We start from the raw sequence: 24,636 nt of genomic DNA, 5'->3' as shown, positions 1-24,636 counted from the left end.
GTCGACAGTCCCCTCAGAGTCATCTGTCTCTCTTCCTTAAGTGTTAAGGATGTTGCTGCTGTATGTTTCTCTTAGTGGAGCATCTACTCACCCTTCTGGCCAACTTTTATTTCCTGAATTGTCTATTTTCTCAGTGACTCTTTTTGAGGTTTTATGCATTCTGGAAACAAGAAGACTGTCATCTGATACACAAGTTCCAACATTCATTTTCCCAGGTAAGAAAAATATGTTTCTAACATATATTTGGTAGAGTGGACATATTCTCACTTTATGGAGTTCTTAACAATTCAGTTGTTCATTTAATGAAAGGGGGTTTGTCATATCTAAGAAGTTTATCTATAATTCATTCAATTGTTTTCTGCTACATGATTCATATTTAGGTTGTATTTTGGATCAATTACCTTTTAGATTATTTTCACTATTTACTGAGTGTCTGCCTGTATGTCTGTGTGTGCCATATGTACGTTTGAGTTCAGTTGCCCACCGAGACCAGAAAAGACTGTCAGTTCCTCTGGATCTGGACTTATAGGCAACTTTGGGCCTCCATATAGGTGCCTGAAACTAAAGTCAGGTCATCTGCAATAGCCAAAGGCACTCCTAACCTCGAAGATGTCTCTCTAGTCCTGTGTAGATCATTTGTTCATTTTGGGTTGACTTTTGTATCCTGTGACTAACAACTTGTCTATATTTATAGTTGTGCATGGGGATGTCTGCTTGTCCCAAATAAGACAGAAAGACAGGGCATTGAAGGGGATATGAGAGGAGAAAGAGTCTCTCACCCTGTGATCTAATTTATATTTTTATAACTGACACTCAAGAAACCTCAACCCAACTGATAGAGCCGAAATTATCTACAGATATAATGCAGCTTTTTCTAAGACATCTCAAAGAAAGTTTTAAAATAACAAAATATAAACTAGAGTCTGAAGATAGGGTTCATTCTTTAATTTCTCTGGATGTCTTCCAGAGGATCTAGGGTTGATATGCAGCACCTACCGGATGGTTCACAAGTGTCTGTAACTCCAGTTCCGAGACATCTCAAACTCTGGTGCCCTCTGTGGGCAGTAGGTACTCACTCATGTGGTGCATATATTCCCTGTGGAAAAACATTAAACAAATAAAAATAAATTAATGAATTGTGCTTACTTAGGACAAGAATACTTGTAAATTCACCGAATAACCTTACAATTTAATTTACTTAAAGAAATTTTAAAAGGGATAAGAACATTTCAAAAGATTATTTTTTCATTTTTGACTTTTGAATAACCAATTGTATAGTTTTTCCTAATGGGAAAACAGAACCCATTTAAAGACTCAAAGTATTCTTACATGTAATTTTAAACAATGTAACTTTGAGAGCCATAAAAATCTTCACATTTCTCACTCTCCTGCCCTCCTCACACACCATTGGCAATGACACCCAATCTCATGTCTCTCTCTAGTCCTCACTCAGGCCTTCATGCATGAGCCATCCATATTCTATGTGAGCTTCTGTCCAAAACATTAATAATCCCACAACCTTTGCTGTATTCTGGCTTTTCCTGAAATTCTTTTATGCAGCTTAGTCATAGATCCACCTTCACCAGGGTCAAGGTTATTAATGGGACAGGGTGATCCTCAGGCTGCTGGTCACTGTACTGGGCTGTTCCTCCCAAACACCACAGGGAGTCCCAGAAACACTCGGTGAAGAGCATATGCCTGCTTCACTGAAGTGTCTTTGTGTCTTTGCTAAAGGTGTCCCCTCACACATGTGTGACTCTTCTGTCCCCTTCATATTCTTTTCTGTCTTATTGTCATTTCCAATCAGGCACGCTGTCTTCATTTCTCTATGTTTATAAGGAGTTTGGGAAGTCAGGTGTTCATCCTCCAAGGTTGTCCCTTTTCAAGGTTGTTTTCAAGCTGCGGTTCTTCATATTCCTATGAGTTCCAGGATAAGCCCATTAGTTTATGAAAAGTCTGTTGAGAGTTCTCTTGGTATTGCACTGGATCTACAGATCTGTTTAAGGAGAACAGACACATGCATATTCCATCGCATGAAGGTGATTGTAGCGTGAGTTCTAATTGGTCTTAATAATAAAATCGGGAGTCAGATATTAAGTATTTGGAGCTATAAGATCAGAACAGCAGAGCAGCCAGACACTAGTTCTTTCCTCGACAAAATCCTCAGACCAAATGGAGCATCCTGTCTCTACAAGACCTCAGACTGACTGCCTGAATCTCCTATCTCCTCCCACCTTATAGTCCTCTCTTGGCCCAGCCATATCCCTTTCAGTCTCCATCGCCCTAATGCTGGGATTAAAGGTGTGTGACACCAAAGCACTTTGCTGAAAGATGTGAGTCACCACTACCTGACTTTGTTTATTTTTTAAACTGGATCAATCTTATGTAGCCAAGGGTGGCCTTGAACTCACAGAGTTCTGTTTCTTAAGTGTTGGGAAAGGTTAGTGACAACACTGCCTGGTCTCTATGGCTAACTAGTGGCTATCTGCACACACTGATTCTCAGGCAACCTTTATTGTCATGGGACAAACAAAATATCACCACAGTACTAACCACAGTTTAGTACTCATGTATTTTCCCATGAGTCACGCAGATTTTAGCAGTGTATGCTATGGACTGTGTACAGAGGGGTGTTTGATGGATGGTTCTTACCATATGGATTATTACCATGACTCCTGCTAAGGGTTGCTCTGACACCTACTTCCATGTGCAGTTACTAGTCTAAAAGCATTGCTTGTCTTTGAGTAATGTTTCACTTTTTTCTGTTTTGCTTATTAATGTATTTACTCATGCACTTGTGTCTACTCAGAAACACCCATTTTTTAAAGGAGTACTCCTTTGTCATCATTATATATTGTGATGCTTAAATTATCCCATAATGTGCCCATGGGAGGACACACATTCAGGTGGACCTGCTCTTCACTTGTTATCTGCCTAGATCTCTGGATTATCTGACCATCCCTGGAAGACTGTCACCAGCAAATGCTAATTGTCAGTGACACTTTGTGTCCTCTGTCTATCAATGTCTGGTCTCTTCTATGAGAAGAACAGCAGGATTGCAGAGAGAACACGCAGAATGTTGACAAGAAGCTGACATGAGCCCTTGTTTCCAGTATGTGAGTCATCAGTGCCACCAGTGTGTGTGTGTGTGTGTGTGTGTGTGTGTGTGTGTGTGTGTGTGTGTGTGATGTATACATGGGTGTGTATAGGAAGGGTCTGTGAGATGAACAAAGAAGAGGAAGATGTCACTGCACATCTTTGACTTGACTGGATGCAGACAGACTACTCCATCGCTATATTCACTACAGTAGAGTGCATGAGCGTTCTCATCTGCCTTTCTCCCCTCTCCATGAGATTTCTCTCCTCCTTCTCTGCCTTCTAGTAGAACAGGGGAGAAAACAGTGAACTCTCCATGCAGAACCAACTCCTGGAGAAGAACCAAGTGTGGTGTGGTCTTGTCAGCCTGTTACCTGAGCAAGAGTGACAAGATCATGTGGGACTCACCAGGTGAGTCATTTCCTTTTCTCTTCCCATCCTTGTGACCAGCAGCTGGTCTGTGATGCCTTGTAGGAACACATCTTGTTGAGCAGGTAGCAGCAAAGAGCAGCACTCTTTGGAACAATGGCATTCATAGACTCCCCAGATGACTGAACCCTGTAGGGGTCCCTTTAAATGACCAGGACTGAAATGGAAGCCATCCCCATCAGACCATTTCCCCGAATGGGCCATGCATAACTGCATCACATTTGCAGGGAGTACTTATTAAAATGGTAGATATCTGGGTCCACAACAGACACTGAATCAAACCCTGGGAAGTGGGCTGTGGCATAGCCACTTCTTTCTGATGGCTGTCCATGTTAAAACGTGTTGCTAGTGGGTTTGATATTCTGTCTTCCAGGATATGGAGTCACAGACTGTTTAATTCCATACCATGTCCTCTTGTTACTGCCTTAAATATCGGTGTCTTATATGGCATATCAAATAGGCAAATCAATTCCTTTAGATATGTTTATCCAGCTATTCACATACTGGCCTCTTTTGTGGGCACCGTGTTTCTGCACTGAGAAGATTACCACGGATCTTGGAGTATTGTGTTATATGGGTAAACTGTCAGGAAGCAGTGGAAAGCAGTCCTAGATACACCTGAGATCAAGCTGTCCCTCTTTCCTTCCCACAGACGATTTTCATAGTTCTCTTGGAGTTCTACAGTGTTGCTCTGACAGTCTTTGTGTCCCCTTCTGTGTTCTTTGGGATGGATCCTTAGAAGAAAGATCCCAGGTCCCCAGAATGCACGCTTGAGGTTTTCACTAGCATAAGACCCATCCATAGGCTTGGAGAACAGTTGCATTCTCTCCAGCAATGGAGAAGAGTGTCTTTTTGCTATCAGACTACCCACGGGGAGAGCTGAGAGGAGGGGACTGCTATGTGAGAAACCTGTGGTGAGCATTTCCTGAAATCAGGAGAGTTACATGCTCAGACTAGACCCCTCTGCCTGTCTTTGTCTTTGAAGACGTGGTTCCTCTTCCTCTCTGTGTCCTGTAGCTCTGGTTCTAGTTCCACAGTGTGGGAAAGGGAAGTCACGTGCTTGGTGTAACCTCAATGTCCTCCTTAAACAAATTGCTTTCTTATAGATCATCCATACTTGGTTAAGTATGGAGACATGTTAACTGCACTATCACATGGAAAGCAGAATCAGAAAAAAATCTATTCCGCACCCAGGATAACTTCCAAGACAGACACCACACAAGGTTTATCCTCCCTCCCCTCTGTAAGGGAGATATAGCCAGGAGCAGGGTGTGGCCTTATAGCTATCACTATGGGAAGGATGGGCCAAATTTTCCTTGGTTTCCCAGGGCAGCATTTGTTTTTCTTTGTGGACCAGACAGTTTAAGGCAGTCTCTTTGAATGGTTTCCATGGGAATCCACTTGAGCAGATCAAAGAAGGGAAAAAGGAATTGTGTGAGACATGTAGATGTGGGGTTAGAATGATGATGCCTGGCCCACCATAAACTACTAATTCACAGAAATAAATTGATGACATGGCTGAAGAAAGTGTGTGTGTGTGTATGTATGTTTGTGTGTGTGTGTGTGTGTGTGTGTGTGTACGTTCACTAAATCTTGTATAATTCCTGTGTGCTCAAGGCCTTTACAGTTTCAGTATACAGTTTCAGTATCCATGAAGAGAACCAAAAGGGGACTACTGTATTCTGAAGAGCACATTATTTCCGACAAGTAACTTGAATGGCCTCCTGCTCTCCCCAAATGTCACACAGTAGTCTCTTCTATTAATGACTGACATCTTGGAACCGATTCTAGTCTATGCACTTATGAGTACTCAGCCAACCACAATTCTCCCTCTGCAGCTTGATGGGGCAGAGGAAATCCCTTATAGGACGGTGGTAGTTTGAATGAGGATGATCTCCATACGCCTCTTTTGGTGAATGTTTCAATCCCAATGGTGGATGGTTTAAGAAAGATTAGGATGTGTGGCCCTATTGGACGAGGTTTGTCACTGGGTGTGAGTTCTGATGACTCAAAAGCCCTCTGCCTCCTGCCTGTGATCAGGATGTAAACTCTCAGTTTCTGCTACAGTGCCCTGCCAGGCTGCCTGCTGCCATGCTGCCCACAGTGATGGTACTGGACTAACCCTCTGACACTGAAAGCAAGCTCCCAATTTAATGCTTTGTTCTGTAAATTCTCTTCAGCACAGCGCCTCTTCCCAGCAATAGAACAGTAGCTCAGTCAATGTCCTGTGGCTGTCAAGGGACTTGGGGTTCCTGCTTCTTTTCTTCTGTGTTATCTCTTCTTGTAGGGCTCAGGGGATAATTTCTCTTTCAGTATCTAGTTAGTGGCTCCAAAATGAGGGTGAGGTAAAGGAAATACTTTGGAAACATTCGTGCAACAGAGAAGGGACCCCAAGCTTGGTCTAAATCGTAAGGGTGAATACATATTACATCTAAACCATATGCAGACCATATTCATGGAAAAGTACATGGCAACCACACCACAAACACCAGGTTGCTCTTGGAAGTCCCCAGCAGGCATGGTGCAACACAATGGCAGTGACTGACCAGGATACAACTTGCCTGGGAGGCAGCGATCTGGGGACTGTACCACAGCCTCCTGGAGAGGAGATGGAAAGTCTAGGAAATCCATCCATTCCAGTGTCAGGGGATTCAAGGTGACCACCACATTCATATTCTCTACAGAGCACCACTCTGTATCCCGTGTGCACTGCCCACTTTACACTCAGGGAGGATGAAGTGAGTTGTGGAGCACTTCAGTTGCTGCAATCCATAAATGGAACTGCTCTAGTATTGTATCAAGTTTCCAAACACACTGAAAACGCATTGCTATTCCATAAAACATCAGCCCCTTTAAAGAAAATAAATGTAGGCATGTAGTTTGAATGCCACCTCCTGGCCATAATGGGGACTACATCAGTGAGAGTCTTGGGCCCAGTGGAGTCTATGTTTGGGTGGGAGGGAACATTGGCTGTGACCTGGACTTGAAGGGACCTTACCTCTGGAGATAAAGCAGTGTTTTTTCACTTCAGTATATTTTCCTGGTACATAAACCTTGACATCTTAGGTATATCAAATGTAAACCCGAGATTGGAGACCAATCCCAGTCTAAGGCTAACATAAAGCAGCCTTATTAGATAGAGATGGTGGAGCTCTGTGTGCAAACACACACACACATATGCACACAGGCATGCACAGAGCATGAGAGTAGATTCCATTTGTCCTTCTACTTCATTGCCCAGAAACGGAACACAATGACTACTTCTAAAGTACAGAAGGTATAAACATCGTTTATCCAGTGTGTGGTTGTGTGCCCGTGTGCATATGTGTGTGCTTCTGCAATTGTATGCATACATGCATGTGGTCAGGGGATAGAAGGCAGCCTCCGGTGTTGTACCTCAGGCGCCATCCCCCTGAAGTTTTTCTTAGACAAGGTTTCTCACTGGCCTGGAACACGCAAGGCAGGCTGGGTTGGCTGGGCAGCACACTGCAGGGATAGGCTTGCCTCCACCTTCACACACAAGCATGTCCCACCACACCTACTACTTTTCCTGCTGTAGTTTAACTTCATTTTCTTGATGATGCTCTCTGTGAATGACACTCAGGGCCTCATGCCCACAAGGCCAGCAATTTATTGATTTAGCTGTCTCCCCAGCCCCACTTTTACCACCCGAGCACAAGCATTTTTCTCAGTTTACACTTTAAAGTACTTTCCTTCCTGGATACGAAATTTCAAACACCACAGGAAAGCACATGTACTACCATAAGGAAATCTGTGTCTGTTGCTGGGCTTATTCCTACCCCTAAGGCACAGGGCTGTCTGCAGGGAAATCTCCAGAGAGTGAGCTATCTGAGTAGAGTCCCAGCCGCCATTTTCTGTGCGCCTTGCTGTATGTGTTGGTGAGGAAGTCACTTCCCCATTTAGGGGATGGTAATCTTTAATGTGTCTGCCAGGGACACACAGGGCTCTGCCTAACATCCAGTGAAAAGAGGATGGTTTCCCATGACAGAACTAAGCTGAAACTTTCCCACAGTGAATGGAATGATAATAGTCCTGCTAACTATTTTGTGTGTTTAGTGCAGAGTCTCAGAGCAGCCCAGCCCAGCCTGGGACTCTTCCCCTTCCTCCCTCAGCCTTCAGAGTGCTGCTGGTCCTCCCAGCTTACCACACTGCCCCAGCTCAAGTATTCATTTTAATGTAAACACATTCTTAATGCTACTGTTTTCTTCTCGGCCCAGTAACATTTTCATTCCATTTCTACATGTATATTGTTGAATTCCCACGAAATAAGTAATTTTATCATTGATTTCCCTGCAAAAATTTATTTTATAATGATCCACATCTCTTGAAAAACCATGTACTCTAAGATTGTTTTTCTAAGAAATTTCACATTTTCTGAGATATTTCTGGTTTTTGTTTGGTTTTCATTTTGAGGCAGGGCCTCTCTGTGCTATTAAGGCTGTTCTGAAACTTCTTAGCAGTAATGATCGTGTAACCCCAGTGTTCAAATAGCTGGAAGTGCACGCATTTGCCACCTAACGCTGATGAAAACTGTTCTCATTACTGCCTGGCATTTGACCATTTTTCTTCATTGTTTCACAACAATTATTTTAATTTGTACATAATTTTAAAATGAACATAACTTAATAATAATTACGTTGTGTATATTCCTATGTGTATGTACACATGAATTCCTATGCCTCCAAAGGTCAGGAGAGGTCATACCTTCCTGGAGCTGAGGTATGGTCCTTCAAGGATGTTGGAAATGGATGCTGGAAACTACCTTGGATCCTCAGCAACAATAGAATGCACTCTGAACCACTGAGTCATCTCCCCTGCCAGACTGTAGACTGTTAGATTCCGTTAGCCTTTATAATGTTCATATTTTAAATTCCACTGTGTTTTCCCCTTGGTCAATGACCTGGAGTTGATGCTTCTTTTTTTTCTTGTTTAGATTTTAGTTATACTTTTAATTATGTCTGTCTGTCTGTCTGTGGTATGCACATGATTGGCAGAGGCATTGACTCCTGATGGGGCTAGAGTTAAAGGCAGTTGTGAGCTATCTGCCATGGGGGCTGGGAGCCATACTCTCATAAACAGTAATGACTCTCTTGTCTCTTTCCTCCTCCCTCTACGCCTTGAGTGCTGGTATTACAGGTGAGGGTGAACATGCCCAGAGGGTCAAAGAACACAGAGCAATTTCCATTCTAGGCAATCATTCTGCCACGAGAGCTATGTCGCCAGTCCCCATACTGTGGCTTTTTAAATTCACCAGTGATTTCTTTTCATGGTATAGCATTCTCATTGAACAGCTACCAGAGAAATCAAGAATATAGCTGGGAATGTGTGCACAGCCAGGGGAGCAATAGCAGTGTCTAGGGACCACTTTTAAAAATCCCCAAATGTGCTCCCACCACATTTGTGAAGAGCTTGGGACCGGGCCGTCAGATGCTGGGCAGATCTAAGTGCTGTAGCATCCTCGAGTCCAGCCTCTGGCAAGGACATCCTGTTCCTGAGAGCAAGTCTCCTGCCAGCAAACCTACCTTACATGCCCAGCTTCCCAAAGGTCAGCAACAAGGGACTAGAGGCTGTTGTTGTACTGTCTGTGGATGTGTGTGCACAGCCAATGACCCAGACCCTGCAGAAGAATCACAAAACAGGAAAAAGGTTGGTCAAAGAATCAGACACATCCTTAAGCTCAGTGCTGAAGACATAAAAAAAGAAAATTTGGAAATATAGCATAGTGTGTGGAAATAGAAATGACGGAGAAAGAAGAACAGGATTTCCCTTGCACGGAGATGTGAGTGTATGTGTCCTGATGTGGGGCTGTGCCTCCCTAGGAGTGTGGGGACAATGATGAAGGGATCCCAGAGATATCTGAGAAGCCGGATTCTGCATTTGGATGTCTGTACAGCAATGGTTCTCAGCCTTCCTATGCTGTGACGTGACTCTTAATACAGTCCCTCATGCGTGGTGATCCCAACCAGAAAATTATTTCTGTTGCTTCATCATCGCTGTAAAGTTGTTACAGGTAAGAATCACAATGGAAATAGTTTTGGAGATAGACGTTTGCTGAAGGGGTCAAGTCACAGGTTGAACCACTTTTCTAGAGTCAGAGAGATGTGGGACCTTCCTAGCCCCAGCAACTTTGGTTCCCTGAGCCAGGATGTCCTGGACCCATTTTCCAAACACAGGCTGGGAATTTCTGTGAGGAGAAAACAGAGTGAGACCCTCTGCTCTGAGCTGTGCTTCCCACTCTGTGAATTGAGAGCATCACACTGCTCATGTGCTAATTTGGGGGTCTTTAGTGATAATACCTGCTTTAAATACCAGTCACAAGTTCCTGCATATGTGACAGACTAATGTTGATATATGCAATTGGAATTACAGGCTGGCCTTGAACTCAGACATCCAACTGTCTCTGTCTTGTGAATGTTTGCTCCATGCCCAGCTGTCAAAAATAAGCATTTCTAAAGGCAGTCTTCTTCTGGAGAAATAGGGACAAACAGTTGCTGCAGAATTTAGAGACTGATTTCACTTCAACTTTGCCTAAAACCTACTCACTTCCTTCATCTGTAAACCTGCCAAGAGCAGTACATGCTGTAGAACAGCCATTTTCAAAAATACACTGAATTTTGGGTTCACTTTTTAAGAGACAAATGTTAGATTCTTATTCTGTTGGAAATTATGCTACGGTTAGCTGTACTTAGAAAACTTTACATCTGAAAATTATTCATCAGCAACTCGTTATCAAATTGTTAAGTTTTACAATGACTAGTTTGGGTATTCAAACTATCCTGTGTCAATACACGTGGAATAACTGATGTCAGTAAATGGAAGCACTGTGTCTCCATGTGGTCAGACAAATCCAGAGATGTTAGAGCAATGTCTCCACAAGGAAAATGCACAGCGCATCCAGGTGCTATCTGCCCTCTCCCAGACAAGGCTGCACAGGGCAGCTCTCCTGCTGATCACTGCAGCATGGCTTCATCCCTCTTTCATACCTCCATCCCTACCCTGTCTTTGGAACCATCTCCACTGTCTCCACACACTACCTCATCCCGCCCTCCCCAGGCCTTTCTCTGTTCAGTGCCAAGTCACCTTGTACCAAAAGGAAACATATCATGACAATTCCATAACTCACCTTCCACACAGATCATATAATCCAAATGTCATACACAGCTGACAATGACAACATTTTCCTTTCTGTCCTATCCCCAAGCAGTGTCCACGTTGTCTTCAAGGTTCTGGCAACTAGCCTTGTTCTCTGCTCTTAGATCCACTGTTCTCCATGGAAGCAAGCACGCCCACAACTTGGTTTGTGCACGGTCTTGCTTCTATTTGCCATTCAGGACTCAGATCACATGCTAACTTCTGAAACCTTTGGGGGTAACATCACATACGACAATCCCCATCACAACTATTTCCTGTCCCCTTTATGATCTTTAAAGCGCCAATAATACACGGAATTGCTGTGATTACTGATTTCTTCTGCTTACTGACAGTTTGCCTATCTAACACGATATACAAGGACCCGTGCTAGTCTTCACAGTGCAGGAACAAGGTGTTCACTAAAGAGGCCACTATGTGAATATCTGGATAAACGTACACGAAGGAATTGATTTGTCTATTTGATATGCCATGCAACACACTGGTATTTAAGGCAGTAACAAGAGAACATGGTATGGACTTAAGCAGTCTGTGACTTCATATCCTGGAAGACAGAATATCAAACACACTAGCAATACGTTTTAACATGGACAGCCATCAGAAAGAAGTGGCTATGCCACACCCCACTTCCCAGGGTTTGAATCAGTGTCTGCTGTGGACCCAGATATCTACCATTTTAATAAGCATGATTCAGTGTCTGTTGTGGATCCAGATTTCTACCATCTTAATAAGCAATCCCTCCAAATGTGATGCAGTCATGCATGGCCCATTCGGGGAAATGGTCTGATGGGGATTGCTTCCATTTCAGTCCTGGTCATTTAAAGGGACCCCTACAGGGTTCAGTCATCTGGGGAGTCTATGAATGCCATTGTTTCACAGTGTGCTGCTCTTTGCTGCGACCTGCTCAACAGGATGTGTTCCTATAAGGCATCACAGACCAGCTGCTGGTCACACAGATGGGAAGAGAAAAGGAAATGACTCACCTGGTGAGTCCCACATGATCTTGTCACTCTACTGTACTGAATATAAGGATGGAGTAGTCTGTCTGCATCCAGTCAAGTCAAAGATGTGCAGTGACATCTTCCTCTTCTTTGTTCATTTCACAGACCCTTTATACACAGCCATGTACACATCACACGCACACACACACACACACACACACACACACACACACACACTCACATTGGTGGCAATGATGACTCACATACTAGAAACAAGGGCTCATGTCAGCTTCTTGTCAACATTCTGCGTCTTCTCTCTGCAGTCCTGCTGTTCTTCTCATAGAAGAGACCTGACATTGATAGGCAGAGGACACAAAGTATCACTGACAAGAAGCATTTGCTTTTGGCTTTCTTCCCAGGGGTGGTCAGATAATCCAGAATTCTAGACAGATAACAAATGAAGAGCAGGTCCTCTTGAATGTACTCCCACGGGCATGTTATGGGATAATTTAAGCATCACAGTATATAATGATGACAAAGGAGTACTCCTTTAAGAAATGGGTGTTTCTGAGTAGACACAAACGCATGAGTAAATCCATTAATAAACAAAAGATAAAAGGGAAACTTTACTCAAAGACAAGCAATGCTTGTATACTAGTAACTGCACAGGGAAGTAGGTATCAGAGCAACACTTAGCAGGCGTCATGGTTATAATAAACATGGAAAGAACCATACATAAAACACCCCCTCTGTACAAGTCCACAGCAACACTGCTAAAATCTGCATGACTGGATGGGAAAACAAGAGGGAAAACACACGAGTACTAACCTCTTCCTTTTTGTGTTGGGGAAAATAATATTAGATATTTTGAAAATAATTACCTAAGTATTCTTCATAATACAAACCTTTCTGGAGTTACACATACATACCTAACTCTTCACATGTATCCCCTTCTTTCTCTCCACCGTGATCTCAGCACCTCCCTGATGGAGCTAGCTGGGAGGTAAAGGACTATCTCTATGATTCCAAAGATGCCATTGGGGCAAACCTTTGACCTGTGGCTGCCTTAGAAATTTTCCCCCAAACTGGGTGTTGGACATTTGTTTCTGTTCTCATAATTCACTTGCAACTTCAAAGTACTGAATTTTAAACACAGCAAATATATGTTTGCATCAAAGACATTTTCATCATAGAGAATGTAATTAAATATTTTAACCTAAAAGATTCATCAATAACTCTGTCTAAATTTAACACAGACAGCTGACCACAGTGAAATGAATGTGTGGAGGCTGTAATTTAAAATCCCTGTCACTGGAGATAGCATCAGGAAATATGAAATAATTAGGAAAACCCTGCCCACTTCTCTGTAGTGCCTAGACACTGAATGGGACAACTCATTGCTGAGAGTAAAGATGTATAGATTCATCGACTGTGGCGATATTTTGTTTCTTCCATGACAATAAAGCTTGCCTGAGAATCAGTGTGTACAGATAGCCACTAGTTAGCCACAGAAGACAGGCAGTGTTGGAACTCACCTTTCCCAACACTTAAGAAACAGAACTCTGTGAGTTCAAGGCCATCCTGGTCTACATTAGATTGATCCAGTCTAAAAAAGAAACAGATTCAGGCAGTGGTGACTCACATCTTTCATCAAAGTGCTTTGGTGTCACACACCTTTAATCCCAGCACGAGGGAGATGGAGAATGAAAGGAATGTGGCTGGGAAAAGAGAGGAATATAAGGTGGGAGGAGATAGGAGATCCAGGCAGTCAGTCTGAGGTCTTGTAGAGACAGGATGCTCCATTTGGTCTGAGGATTTTGTCGAGGAAAGATCTAGTGTCTGGCTGCTCTGCTGTTCTGATCTTATAGCTCCAACCACTTAATATCTGACTCCAGATTTTATTATTAAGACCAATTAGAACTCACGCTACAATCATCTTCATGCAATGGAAGATACAGGTGTCTGTTCTCCTCATACAGTCCTATAGATCCAGTGCAATACCAACAGAACTCTAACAGACTTTTCATAAACTAATGGGCTTATCCTGAAACTCACAGTGAATATGAAGAACCCCAGCTTGAAACAACCTTATAAAGGAACAAACTTGGAGGATGAACACCTGACTTCCAAACTCCTTATAAACCTAGAGAAATGTAGACAGCGTGCCTGATTGGAAATGACAATAAGACAGAAAAGAATATGAAGGGGACAGAAGTGTCACACATGTGTGAGGGGACACCTTTAGCAAAGACTCAAAGACACTTCAGTGAAGCAGGCATATGCTCTTCACCGAGGATTTCTGGGACTCTTGGTGGTGGTAGGGAGGTACAGCCCAGCACAGTGACCAGCAGCCTGAGGATAACCCTGTCGCTTTGATGACCTTGACCCTGGTAAAGATGAATCTAGGAAGCAGTAAAGAATTTCAGAAACAGCCAGGATGAAGCAAAGGTTGTGAGCTTATTAATCCTGTGGATAGAAGCTCACACAGAATAAGGATGGCTCCTGCATGATGGCCTGAGAGTGGACTGGAGAGAGACTTGAGATTAGGTGTCATTGCAAAGGGTATGTGAGGTGGGCAGGGAGGGAGGTACAGTGGGAGAGGGAGAAATGGGAGGATTTTTATGGCTCTAAAGTTACATTGCTGAAAGAATGTAATTCAGAAAATTTCAAGATTAAATTACATTAAAGCCTATATTCAGGTTTTTAAATTAACTATAAGAATATTTTTACTCTTTAAATGGGTTCTATTTTTCCATTAGGAAAAAAATATTCAATAGGTTATTAAAAAGTAAAAAATGAAACTAAAAAGCAATGCTTTTAAATGTGCTTATTCCTTTTAAAGTTTCTTTCAGTAAATTAAATTGTAAGGTGATTATGTGACTTAGGCGATAGAATAGAGTGCTATCATCATCCATCTCAAGGCTACAAGTATTCTGCCCCTAAGAAAGCATAACTGCGTTTTTTATTTTCTGCTTTTGAATGCTTTTCCACAGGGAAGTCTGTGCACCACGTGAGTACCTAATGCCCACAGACAGTACCAGACTTTATGAGATCTCTCGGAACTGGAGTTACAGACAGTTGTGAACCATCGGGTAGGTGTTGGGTATCAACCCTGGATCCTCTGGAAGACATCCAGTGATATTAAAGAATGAACCCTATCTTCAGACTCTAGTTTATTTGTTGTTATTTTTAAACATTATTTGGGATGTCTTTAGGAATAGTTGCATCATATCTGCAGGTAATTTTGGCTCTATCAGTTGGCTTGAGGTCTCTTGAATGTCAGGAAAATGTAAAAATGATTACAGGGTGAGGGGCTGTGTGTTCCCTCTCATATCCCCTTCAATGCCCTGTCTTTCTGTCTTATTTTGGGACAAGCAGACCTCCCCATGCACAAATATAAATATAGACAATCGTATATCGCAGGATACAAAAGTCAATCGAGAATGAACAAATGATCTACACAGGACTAGAGAGACATCTCAAAAGTTAAGAGTGCCTTTTGCTATTGCAGAGGACCTGACTTCAGTTTCCAGCACCCATATGGTGGGTGACAGATGTCTGTAACTCCAGATCCAGGGGAACTGACAGTCTCTTCTGGTCTCAGTGGGCATCTGCACTCAAACGTGTATTTGGCACACACAGACATACAGGCAGACCCTCAGTAAATAGGGAAAATAAACCTAAAAGAAGTCCAAATTACAACCTAAACATGAATCTTGTAGCAGAATACAATTGGATGTTCAGGTTCATGAATTACAAACAAACTTCTTAGATATGGCAAACCCCCTTTCATTAAATGAAGAACTGGAGTGTTATGAATTCCATAAAGTGAGAAAATATCTATTCTTCCAAATATATGATAGAAACATATTTTTCTTACCTGGGAAAATGAATGTGGGAAATTGTATATCAGATGACAGTCTTCTTTTATCCAGAATACAGAAAGCTTCTAAAGGAGACACTAAGAAAATAGACAATTCAGGAAATAAAACTTGACCAGAAGGGTGAGTAGATGCTCCACTCAGAGAAACATACAGCAGCAACATCCTTAACACTTAGGGAAGAGAGACAGGTTGTAGTAATAAGGGCGGCGGGGCTGCGTCCCCGGCACCCGGCCGCCCCCACGGCTAGCTTTATCCAAAATAATTACACGGAAACTGTATTCATTTAAACACTGCTTGGCCCTTTAGTCCTAGACCTTACTGGCTAATTCTGTTATCCCGATCAACCCATCTCTAATAATCTGTGAGCACCGGTCTTACCGGGAAGATTCTAGGTCGGAGCTTCATCTCGTGTGTCTGCCCAGGAGCGGGGCATGGCGTCTCTCTGAGGCTTCTGCCCCCGAGAGGAGAGCTGTGGAGTCTGAGCTCACTTCCTCTTCCTCCCAGCGTTCTGTTCTGTTTACTCCTCCCACCTATCTTCTAACCAATAAAATGGGCCAAGGCAGTTCCTTTATTAGCCAATGACCTTCCTCCATCAACAGGTGACTCTGAGGGGACTCTAGACAACCCCATAAAATACTCAGAAATAAAGACTTGTCATACAAAGACCTGGCAAGTTTGTGGAGGATGACTCTCCCATACCCACTGCTGGTGGCCATGGAAAACAGGATGATAACTTGGAAAAATCTTTTTCTGTTTCTTCATATGTTAATTGTCATCTGGCCATCACAACCCAAATATATAACCTGGAGAAAGAGGACATATTTTCTTTTAAAGACTTATTTATTTCAGTTCACAACAGCTTTATATACAAGACACTGAAATTGAAAACAACCTCAGCAACAGGCAACAGGCAAAGACACATTTCCCAAAACCAGCATGGCAGTTTTCAACTGTTAACTCCAGTGCCAAGGGATTCAATATCCTCTCTTGGCTTCCATGGGCAACAGGCATGCATGCGCTCTTCATACCTATATGTAGGCAAGCATATATACACATGAAATAAACTAAATTATAAAACTTGCCGTGTAGCTATACAATGCTACACTATTTAATATTAAGAATGAACAATTATCATGGGCAACAAAAGAGATAAATTTAAACATATATTCAAGATGAATGAAGGCCAGATGTCTCTAAACTCTGGTTCTATCCTAATACATTCCAGCATATATAAATTTGTCTATAATATCAGATTGTTGTATTTTTCTGCAGACAGGGTTGGGCAGTGGTTGGGTATGAGAACCTAAGTATCATAAAGAAACTTTATGGATTGGTAAATAATAATGAAACTTATACCTACCTGAGTATAAGAAGATGTCTATTGTCATTATGGGGAAAAGTGGAAAAATACAAATTACGTTTTATATTTGGTGACTTGGACTTCAGAGATTGCCCCATGGTTAACAGGACTTGCTGTTCTTACAGAAGACCTGGGCTGGGTTCTCAGCACTCACTTGCTGGCCCACAATGGACTGCATATCTGTTTCTAGGGGAAACAACACCCCTTTCTGTCCAAAGCAGCACACCCTGATCCTGAAACCAGAGCAAAAGAAACATACACTGACCCTGAGACTAGAATCAATTCACTGGCCCTGAAACCAGAGCCCAACGTTTTAAAAAGGCCAGTGAAATAAACACACTTTGCCCCTGAAACCAAAGCCACAGAAACACACTCTTCCACTTACCAATTCAGCAAAACAAACTAACCAATCTCTCAGCATAAAAGGAACCAATCCCAGAGCAGGAAAACAAGCTAATCACTGAGCATGAAACCACCCTGTACCTGTTCAGTTGGTAGCTGCCTTTCACACTCTTGCAGGGTCAGCCACCTCCTGGACTCTTCCCTCCCAGTGAATCTCTTGAATGAGGCTTGGGTAAGACCTTCTTTGCCTAAGAAGAACAGAGAAGCAATGACTTCAACTGGAGCCAAGCGGAGGAGAGGGGAGCAGAACTGGAAAAGTTTCTCTTAGCAGAGCAGAGTTGTTACTCTTCTGAGGATCTAAGCAGAGCTGTAACAACCTGGCTGGGGTAACCCTCCCCTACCAGAGCAGAGCTGTTAATTTGGGGCAAACTTTCCCTGAAGCAGGGCTGTGAGCTCCTAAGCTTAAGGTGAATTTGCGGTATTCATTGATGCCATCTTAAATGGATTCCTCTAGCCAATACTGGGACAAATGGAGCATGGAAATAGAGAACGGCAATAGATGAAAACAGTTTAGGAAAATGGGTGTTGAGCCATACTGATATAAGTCAGCACATGAGTAAAGAAATATGGAGATAAGTAAGCAGTGTACTACACACCAGGTAATCATTGAAGAGGACCAGGAGAATTATAACACATAACCTATCACAGCAGTAAGTGATTAACTAACATTCACACATATATATCCAGGGAGATATCTGCACAAGCATGAGTATATACACAACACACACTAACAATTGTCAATGTAAACACACAGCTCTCACCTCGAAGGAAGAAGTGAGTTCATTCTGGAATCAAATATCTGTGAATAAACATGATTGAGACAGGTTTATGTTAGTACAAATTGCATGTTACAATGTGGAAACAGTTTCATGAAGTTTTTATAATAACAGAATGAAGAAACTATAGACTCTCCTTCAGTGCATTGGAGATAATATTAAGTAGACTATTATGGTAAAGCAGAGAAACCTCAGCTACTAGCTGCTATGTGATGACACACAGTACTTTGACTCGCAGAAGCTTAGAGCTTTGTTAAGGAGACATATTCTGATATTTTAAATGTCAGGTCCAACGTCATCTGTTAGTGACAAGGTGTTAGGTAAGTCCAACACAGGGGGCCCAAGGCGTGGCTACTCATGGGCTCAAGAGAACACAAAGGAAACTGTAATTAGGCATTGGGACTGCGACTTCCACCATCTCCATATCACTGCAGGTCTAAGAGTCAATCAACCAGGCTTTGCAGACCAGCCTCTGCCAAGGAATTCCTGTACACACACACACAGACACCTCTCATTCTCACTCTCCTAGCTTCCTGGTATTTACTGAGAGCTCAAGGGGTACAATCACGTTACAACAGACTCATCTCTGACCACACACAGGATGGTGAGAGCTACTAAATTATGTGGTCTGAATGAGATTCCTGTGACGATGGCCATGGATTTGTCTCTGGGACATTTCTCTCATTTGTTTCAGACTGTCAATAATAACCTGTAAATGCCGATAAGAATTTAACGACAAACTGCATTACACATCAAATAACGTTTTCATCATGGGATAATCCATGCTTTCAACAAAAAATATCCTTTGTAAGTTTCATTGACACTTGTTTCCTGACAGTTTACAGAAGATTTAATAATTTGTTCACAGAAAAAACAATATGTATAAATTTGTTTAAAAAATAATAGCAGTTATAGATGAATCAAAAAGTACAAATATTTGTGCATTATCCCGACAGATAGATCCATAGTGCTGATAGGCCGAGAGATTTCCAAACATTGCTGAATTGGAGACAACCTGTCTTAATGAAGGACAACTATGTTCGCGGCTCAAACAATTCATTATTAGTAAGATTTCTGTTGATTCAAAACTGAGCTACAGATTGGATGCACTAACAACAAAATAGCACTTATTCTTTTTAAAAATTGAGTGGATAACTCTAAACATTGTAGACTAAATATATAGCTTGTGTAAACCTTAGAAACAGACAAATGTTAGAGAACAGCATTGCCTGATAGGAGACCTCTGTTTGAACCTACAGTAATTGGACCAGCATGCTATTGAATCAAAGTTGGCAAGAAAAAGTCCAAAACCAACATTCCACGCTCACATCCACACATTTGCAGACCACTGCCTATATCGAGTCAACATTTTTCCTGTACCTGATGCTGGCATCAAGCTTGTGTGTAGTGCGTGTAGTGTGTGCTGAGAAGAACTGACCATACTCCTGCTGCAGCCTCCCAGGCACTGGGATTACTGGCATATGTACCATGATTGGATAATTGGAGAACTGATGTTTCACAAATAAACAAGGCAATTTGATGCAGAAAGATGGCCTTTCAGGAAGCAATACTGAGGCAAGTGTATATCCATACCCACAAATATAAACAAGGACCTACATCGTATCATATGTGAAGACCATTCAAAATAAATTACGGATGTAAAAATATAAAAATCAGCCTATAAATGTCAAACAGAACACAAGAAGAAAATCCCTGTCACTGAGTGCCAGGCAAAGATTTCGCAGACAAGACACCGAATAAAAACCGTAATTGAAGAACTAGAGAAGGTGGGATCTTACAATTGAAAATCTCCCGCTCTTCCAAAGACATGGATGAGAATTGAGATGATAAGTCTGAGGCTAGGAGAAAAGTTAGAAATACACATATCTGATAAAACATTTCTAACATTTCTATGAAACATACGGAAAACCTCAAATGTCAGCGAGCAATCTCACGCACAGAGTGGGAAGTCGGGATCACAGAGTGCTCATTTGGCCTCATTTCCCTCCTGCTCACTCTCCGACAACTCCCCTCCTGGACAATGGCTCCAGCACAGCCCTGTACAGAACAGCACAGGAGGAGGCAGAATGGTCCCAAGTCTCTCTCCTTCCGGAGAAACACAGGCTGCAAACCCCGAGGTAGGAGTGGTCCTACTTGGGTCTGGAATCCCTGCATCTGCCTCCCAACCCTCAGAAAGATTCTGGTGCTCACCTCCGGGAATCCATAAGCTCAACTCAGTCCAAACACCAGGAACTGAATGCTCCTTTCCAGGACATCGTCAGGTCGCCATTTGAAAAGAGTCGCCATAATGACCCCGGTTTCTATGACAACCGCAATGCTGCCTCCCCCTTTAGTAACCAGGAATGGCTCAGCCCAGCCCTCCCTTACTTCCTCTCAAAGGAAGAACTCTTCACCCTTGTTTTCACCCAAGAAAGCATACCCATTAGAGAAACTGTCCCCACTACGAATGCAGAGCTTTTCTTTTTTTTTCCGCTCTGTGAACAAAGCATATCCCTAAAAGCCCGACCACATTGTACTCACCAGACCATGGTGGTATCTATGGAAATGTCGTCACAAAGATGAACATTGCTGTCACGGTGACAAATGAGCAATTTTATCCAATAATTAGCTATGCATATATAACCTCATCACGGGACTTTAAATTCTGGGACACCTTGTACAGAAACATCCTGAAAAAAGAAAATCAAAGGTTAAAAGTATTGTTTTGGAGATGCCGGGGCTCAAACCCGGGGCCTCATATATGCGAAACATGTGCTCTACCTCTGAGCTACATCCCCACACCTGGTAACAGCTTCATCAAAGCCCTTGTGAAGTCAGAGGAACCGCGCCAACGTTCAGAGTCTCTGCAAAGGGTCTGCATCAGGTCCTTTGAGCATACTGGATTCCAGGTTGAGTTTAGTGCTTTGATAGGATTCTTGGGACATTTGTTGCATGAGAAAACAATCTATTTTCAATCAAAGGAAAACTAATAACAATAAAAATAATAACAACAACAATTATAAGAACAAACCTTATATTCTTTGAAGCATGGTAAGCTAACAATGAAGGATACTTTGAATTACTCAGTCCCATCAATTTTACTTCAACTTTACCTGCAGGTGGTTCAACATGCCAGTATCATGGGGAATTAATAATAATATGTTGCTGATATGCGGTCATATTTGAGAGTATGGGTAGCTTCCTGAAACCCTCTCTAGCATACCTCCTTTCTCTTTTAAAAGACGCCTTAGTTTCCGGGCTTGAAAGGCAGTTTTTATAATCTTGGTCAGGCTGCTCATTTTGTTTCTTAACGTTGCCAATACTGTCCATCACTCCATTTACGGCAATAACTAAATGTGCGGTAGCTATTGGTTCACAAAACCCTAAGGTGCTGTCACTTTCTGCATGTTTATGTATCTCACTGCATGCTTTGTAAGTTTCAAAAATGAGAGGTTTTCTGAAATATGTCCTCTTTTCATACATCACCTAGTATATGTCTCAATATACAAAATCATTAAATAAATATTTCATGTATGTTCAGATGAGTTAGAAAAGTGAGTATTTTTAAAAAGAAAACAATCTATTTTTTTCATTTACATACCATCCAAGTTTCTATTCCCTCTCCTCAGCCCATTCCCTCTTCTTACCCGTCCCCCCAACCTTCATCTACTCCTCAGAGAAGGCAAGGCACATTGCCCAGAGGAATTAATACCTGGGGCTTTAATTTAATTCATTGGTCCATGTGTCTGCTTTTATGCCAATACCAAACTGTTTTTATCACTACAGCGCTATGGTGAAGTTTTAATTCAGGGATGGTGATGCCTCTGGAAGTTCCTTTATTGTACAGGATTGTTTTAACTATTGTAATTTTTTTTTCACATGAAGTTGAATATTGTTCTATTAGTCTGTGAGCAATTGTGTTTGGATTTTGATGGGCATTTCTTTGAATCTCTAGAATGTTTTTGGTAAGATTGCCATTTATATTATGTTGGTCCTACCTATGCAAGAGCATCCATGAGCGTGGGAGATCTTTCCATTTTCTGATATCTTCTTCAGTTTCTTTCTTTAGAGACTTAAAGTTCTTGTCATATAGGTGTTTCAGTTGCTTAGTTATAGCTACCCCAAGATAATTTATATTTGTGGCTCTTGCAAAAAGGGATGTTTCTGTGAGTTCTTTCTCTTTATTTTATCATTTCTATATAGGAGGGCTACTGATTGTTTTGTGTTTATCTTGTATCCTGCCACATTACTGAAGGTGTTTATCTGCTGTAGGAGTTCTCTGGTAGAGTTTTTGTGGTCACTTATATGTACTATCATATCATCTGCAAATAATGAAAGTTTGACTTTTCTTCCTTTCCAATTTGTATCCCTTGATCTCCTTTTGTTGTCTTATTGCTCTAGCTAGGTCAACTAATACTATATTGAAAAGATACGGAGGGAGTGGACATCCTTGTATTCTTCCTAATTTTAGTGGAATCACTTTGAGTTTCTCTCCGTGTAATTTGATGCTGGCTGTTGGCTTGCTGTAAATTGTTTTTATTGTGTTTAGATAGGTTCCTTGTATCCTGATCTCTTCAATACTTGTACTCCAGATGGGACTCAAACTACCTCATATTCCACATATAGCACTTGGGGCATATACCCCAAGGACACTTCAACCTCCCAGAAGGTCACTAGCTATTCCATGTTCATTTCCACTCTATTCCCAATAGCCCAAAATTAGAAACAACCTAGATGTCTCACAATATAATAATGGATAAAGAAAATGCTGTCCACTTATATAATAGAGTATTATTGTTATTTCAGAAAAAAAGACATCATGATATTTGCAGGTTAAATGATGGAACTAGAAAAAAAATTCTGAGTGAGGTAACCCAGACTCAGAAAGACAAACATAGTATGCACTCACTTCTAAGTGTATATTAGATGTAAAGCAAAGGGTAACCAGGCTGCCATCCAGAGCTCCAGAGAAGCTAGGTAACAAGGAAGCCCCAAGGAGGGATGCATGGATCGCCTTGGGAAGGGGAATTAGATGAAATCCCCTGGGTAAACTGGGGGTGAGGAGGTGGTGAAGGAGAGGCAATGGGGAAGGAGAACATGAGGGAACAGGATGGTCATAGAGAATGAAGTGGGAAAGCAATGTAAGAGGGAACTTGATAGAGAGAGTCACTATGGTTTTAGGGAGAAACCTGGTGCTAGGGAAATTCCCAAGAATCCACAAGGATGATCCCAGCTAAGATTCCTAGCAGTAGTGGAAAGGGTTCCTGAACCGGCCTTCCCCTATTATCAGATTGGTGACTACCCCAACTATCATTATAGAGGCTTCTCCAGTAATTGATGGACTCAGATGGGCCTTCTGTATGTGGAGAGATAGTTGTGAAGTTTGGACTATCTGAGGGGGCCCCCATCAGTGGGATCAGGTTCTATCCTTGGTGCTCAGCCTTGTTTGTTGGTGCCCATTCTCTGTGTTGAGATGTGATGCTATCCTTAATGCAGGAAAGAGGGACTTGGTACTGCCCCAAATTAATGTGCCCTTACCCCTCGGGAGGAGTAGAGAAGGTGTGGGCTGCTGTGGGGAGGCATGGGGAGTGTGAGCAGAGGTGGGAGGCAGAACTGTGGTTGGAATGTAAAATGAAATTTAAAAAACAAATTGATCAATTTAAAAAACAATAGAACCCACCCCCCCAAATCCTCTTAGCCAAGACTGGTGGTTCATGCCTACAATCTCAGCACTTAGCACGTGGAGAAAATAGAATGCAAGATACAATAATAAACATTATTCTTTATTTTTGTTTTATTATATTTTATTTTGTTGTGGTTTGTTGTTATATCTTAGAAGCCTGTTTTTTAAAATGAGAGACAGAAAGGAAGTGGACCTGGATGAAAGAGACTGGGTGGAGCTGGGAGGAGTAGAGAAAGGGAGTCAGGAGAAATTGTATTCAGATTATAGTGAACTTGAAAAGAATCTGTTTTCAATAAAGGGGGTGGAGAAAAGTTTTAAAAAGAGAAGATCATTGTAGGACTTCATATTAGAGGAAACTTATTTAAGTTTCTGTGCTAAATGATAAAGTGCATATAAATATATATCTATATCTCATGCAACATGTGGAATATATCATACCTGAAAATACGGTTGCTATTTATCTGACAGTGCTGGTGAACATGGTGCATCTCACTGTGCACTTCTTATTTCTAGGTTTCATGCTGAATGTGAAGAGACAAAGAGAAGACAGATATATGTAGCTGAGTCCCAAACTTTGCCTCATCGGTACCCTCCTGAGCCCACGTAAGCATGCACAGAGGCAGAACCTTTCCCTGCCCCTCTAACAACAGCCAAGGCAATGAACAGAGGCTGCTTTGTAATAAGGCATTTTCTTTTGATGCTTTCCTCCCTTTAGCAGGGCAGGGTTCTGGGAAGATAGCAAAGGAGGGAAAGAGGAGAAGGGGGAAGGGAGGGAGAAAGAGAGAGAAGGGGGTGTGGAGAGGGAGACAGTGGGAAGAGTCAGGCTTCCAGCTAGAGTCAATTTACCACACCAAACAGCCTGGGAACCCTTTGGGACTAAGAGGTTATCTGGGTT

General features: G+C 42.1%; 2 long non-coding RNA genes and 1 other non-coding gene across 3 annotated transcripts in view; all 3 read right to left on the bottom strand.

Moving 5' to 3' along the window:
• LOC121436805 overlaps positions 1-11,896 on the bottom strand; it is a 31,743-nt gene extending 19,847 nt beyond the window's left edge. The window contains exons 1-2 of the long non-coding RNA XR_005972817.1: positions 11,878-11,896; positions 9,069-9,163 (exon numbers count right to left, since the gene is read on the bottom strand). This is a non-coding gene — a long non-coding RNA (uncharacterized LOC121436805). The remainder of the gene's footprint in view (positions 1-9,068; positions 9,164-11,877) is intronic.
• Positions 11,897-17,046: 5,150 nt separating this feature from the next.
• Positions 17,047-20,327, bottom strand: LOC121436780. Its single transcript, XR_005972785.1, has 4 exons — positions 20,270-20,327; positions 18,044-18,081; positions 17,364-17,470; positions 17,047-17,113 (listed from the first exon to the last, which is right to left on the bottom strand). It is a non-coding gene; the product is annotated as an uncharacterized LOC121436780 (long non-coding RNA).
• A 457-nt stretch (positions 20,328-20,784) lies between these two features.
• Positions 20,785-20,856, bottom strand: Trnaa-cgc. Its single transcript has one exon. It is a non-coding gene; the product is annotated as a tRNA-Ala (tRNA).
• Positions 20,857-24,636: the final 3,780 nt, after the last annotated feature.

The sequence above is a fragment of the Microtus oregoni genome, unplaced genomic scaffold (assembly GCF_018167655.1).
Source record: "Microtus oregoni isolate MIOR12 unplaced genomic scaffold, Mior012 000050F_003, whole genome shotgun sequence".
In the NCBI taxonomy this organism is placed as follows: domain Eukaryota; kingdom Metazoa; phylum Chordata; class Mammalia; order Rodentia; family Cricetidae; genus Microtus; species Microtus oregoni.
This window is presented reverse-complemented; position numbering and strand designations above follow the sequence as displayed.